The sequence below is a fragment of the Corylus avellana genome, chromosome 4, assembly GCF_965113065.1.
Source record: "Corylus avellana chromosome 4, dhCorAvel1.hap1.2, whole genome shotgun sequence".
NCBI classification, from domain to species: domain Eukaryota; kingdom Viridiplantae; phylum Streptophyta; class Magnoliopsida; order Fagales; family Betulaceae; genus Corylus; species Corylus avellana.
The window spans coordinates 159,666-163,708 of record NC_142493.1 but is presented as its reverse complement, the minus strand read 5'-3'; positions in this window follow the sequence as shown (position 1 = coordinate 163,708).

Below are 4,043 nucleotides of genomic sequence, written 5' to 3'. Positions count from 1 at the left end.
TAACTTAATAAAACCCAGAAATCAAAAACCTAAGAAATTCCTCGAGACCTAACTCGAAGAAGCATAACTAAGGTTAAATCAAATTTCCCGAGACCTAACTCGGGCTACCATAACTATGGTTAAGTCTGAGGTTAAGTCAAAAAAAAAAAACCTAAGAAATTCCATGACACATAACTCTGAGAAGCATAACCAAGGTTAAATCAAATTCCCCGAGACCTAACTCGAAGAAACATAGTTATGGATTCTTTCAAACTACCGTAACCAACAGGTAAACATCAAAAGGTTATTATTCGAGACCTTATGTTAGGCTTACGTTATTCTTCCAAAATATTAAACACAAAGAGTATACATAGAAACTCATTTCATTAAAAAAGTTGAGATATACACAAAGAATCCTTAACTATGGTGATACATCATTCTTCTTTGGGCACGAAAGTGGGAGCGACCACAGGGGCCTCGACAGATGAGGACTCTGCAGTATCAGCCTCGGCAGATTGTGCATTACCTAGGGTAGACTCGCTACCTTGGCGATGTTGATCTGAGAAGGGGTCATAGAAAAATTCTTTTAGCCCTGCTGCATCGGGCATTTGTTCTTGGTCCAGGTTAACCAGCTATGCCATAGCTGCATTTGAACAAGGGATGTCCTCGATCTTCACCTTGTCAAGATCTATTCTTCGTGTTGAATCCTTTGCCCATGCTCATTTTCGAAGCACAGGATAAGCCCGTCGGCCCAGGCAGAGTTTCGAACCCATGAAGCAAAGGACAACTGACATAGGTAATTGGCAGCTCGGGTTTTGGCTTCTTTCAGCTGAGCCCTCACCTAGACATGCTTGCCTTTGAAGAATTTGATTTTCTCCTTGGCAACCACCTTGGCCTCATTCCCCTTCACCACCAAGGCTCTCTAATCCAAGATTTCATCTTGAGCCAATTTCAGCTGATCCGAGACCCCCGTGTGCGTTTCTTCCAGCTAGTTCAGGTCTTCTTTTTTGATAGAATTGTCCTCCTGAAGTCAGTTTACTTCAGCTCGGAGACCTTCAATCTTAGTCGACAGCTCTATGACCTTTGACTCAGCCCTTGCCCGAGCAGTAGCCGCCTCGAAAGTCTCGGCTTTCATTATTGACAGTTGTTGACCTAAGAGCAGCAACTCTTCATCTTGCTTGGCCACCATCTCTTTTAGCCTGGCATTCTCAGCTTCCAGACCAGTAACCTTGTCTTCGAGACTGCTTGTCTTAGTGGCCAAGTCCTTGGCCGCCTTTCGGAAGTAGCAGTACAAGATCAATGACTTCATGATGCTCTGTAACAAGAATTTCATCAGTATGTATACATAAAGTGAAAGGAGGAGAAAAATATTATACTTACAAAAAGTTGGAAGAAAATCATCTGCTCAGTCACGCTTTGAGCAAATGTGTCACGTTCCATTGTAAGGCTCTCGTGTGGAATCAAATCCACCAATGCTAAGAAAAGGATGCCCTTTTGGTCACCACTGAACTTTACAAGGGGCCCGCTGACAATCCAATATACCCCTTGAGGTCTCATTTGCGAGACGGAAGAAGATGAGGTCTCGACAGCAGACACTTTCTCAGCAGCCGAGGCCCTCTCTGCAACATCAGCCTTCTTGGCACGTGTGGGTGTCGGCGGCTGAGCCTTTGCATGTTTTGAAGCACAGGCTTCCGGTTCCTCAACAATAGGGAATAGAGGGCGAGCCTCCTCGGCAGCTACAGTAGGCCCCTCGGTCCTTTCACGCACCATCCCTACGGAACTATCTGATTGTTCTTCTAACTTTTTCTCACCCAAGATGTGTTGGATATAGGAGCCGAGGGGTTGGAGTGATATAGACTCAATCGGGATTGCGATCCCGACCACAGCTCCAACCGAGGCCAAGGGAGTAGCGTTTAACGGCCACGCCGGGACAGGCTCGTTTGCAAGGATGGCCTCAACCTCTGCCACTAGTTTCACCACAAGTCTGGGACCGGTCTTTCGCCTGGCAGCCAAGAAGCTGGCAAATTGATCTTGCACCTTTGCTTCTGCCGCTTTTATCAGTTTCCTCTTTTTCAGTTGAGGGGCTTCGGGCTCATCTAGCAAGCGCAAAGCCCTGGCTACCTGAGGAGGAGTGTTGAGTTTTTTAACCCTAGTATCCATTTTCAAAGGCCACGTACTTCGGAATTATGGAGCAACAGGTTGGACCACTCCCCCACTTATCTTTAGATCCCCACCTGTACGAAGTAGGAAATTCTTTTCTTTAAGTGGCTCGATTATTTTGCCTTTATCTTTACCTTTACCGAGCCTGAACTTCCGGGGGGTGGCTCCTCTGGTGTTAGCTGTCGGAGGGTCTGAGACAACAAGCTTTGGGTCCCAGACGATCACGGAAGCAAGCCTCTTTTTTGCTTCACCAACACCTCCTTCCGAGGCCATACTCATTAATATCGAATAGTTCAATAGACTCTGGTGTTTCTGAGTCCACCTTAAAACATCGTTCACCCGGCGCTGCTCATCATTGGTGAGGATTGGCTCTTTAGACGCATTCCTTGCAGGAACGCATGTTTCTCGAGGCACTCTCAGACCTTTGGCAACTGCAGTAGGATGGAACTCCCACTGACCTGTAGCGAAAAGTATTTCCTTTTCCACGCGTGGTTGCTGGAATACTTTCCGTCTACATAGACGAATTTCCACCGTCGAGACTGGAAGTTGTATAGGCCTTCGCACTTCAGGTTCTTTTCGAGCCAATATACCCATAAAAACTCTCGTGCAAAAAGAAACTGCCCTGGTCCGAGCGCCATGGGCCAAAGCATGACGCAGGCATAGTAGAACCTCCATGCGTTAGGCACAATCTGATGTGGAGCCAGGTTCACATAGCTTAGCAGCTCTCGTACTACCAGTGGGAAGGGCAATCAGAAACCGAAAAGAAACATGGTCTCGAAACGAGGGAGATGGTGTAGCTATTAAACCATCTCTAGAAGCCCAATCCCCGTAAAGAAAAATGGTATATAGGGTTCATAAAGCACAGGGGTATTACAAGAGGTGTAAAAATATATTCTCGGTAAAGAGAGTTTCCGGGTTAACTCGTAAAGGATTCTTTTCAAAAACGGCATTCAAGGTTTGAGTTCAAAACAAGAAAAAAAATTCGATTGTCAGATTTTTGGCCGAACCGACCTATATGAAATAAATATCGCACTTTGTAAGCTAGACAAACAAAAAATAATAATAATAATAATTCTAACTTTCGTTCGTTTTGGGTCAAAAAAATGCGAAAGTTTATTCATGGTTATGGTAGCGTCCGTTCCTTTCACAGGGAAGAAAACGAGAAAAAACTTGAACAACAGATTTTCGATCAAAAAATCTGAATAAGATAAATATCGGACTCTCTGCGCTAGGCCCAAAAAAAAAAAAAAAAAGACTTGCGAATTTTCAGCGGTTATGGGTCACGAAAATGCGAGAGTTCCTCTAAGGTTTCAACAGGTTTTAATTCGGGGTTTCAATGGGTGTGATTCGGGGTTTCAACGAGGTTTCATTTGAGATTTCAATGGGGTTTTGAGGATTTAGCGGTGCTTTTTTGGGTTTCATCGTTGATATTTGGATCACAAAAATTCAAAAATGCAAATGTTCATTTATGCTTATGCTAGCATGCGTTCTTTTCGAAGGGAGGACATTGACCTTATAGCCTCGAAAGGAGGGAGATGGTGTAGCTATTAAACCATCTCTAGAAGCCCAATCCCCGTAAAGAAAAACTGTATATAGGGTTCATAAAATACGGGGGTATTACTTCAGGTATAAAAATATATTCTCAGTAAAGAGAGTTTCCGGGTTAACTCGTAAAGGGTTCTTTTCAAAAAGGGCATTCAAGGTTTGAGTTCCAAACAAGAAAAAAAATTCAATTGTCAAATTTTCGGCCGAACCGACCTATATGAAATAAATATCGCACTTTGTAAGCTAGACAAACAAAAAATAATAATAATAATAAGTCTAACTTTCGTTCGTTCTGGGTCAGAAAAATGCTAAAGTTTATTCATGGTTATGGTAGCGTCCGTTCCTTTCACAGGGAAGAA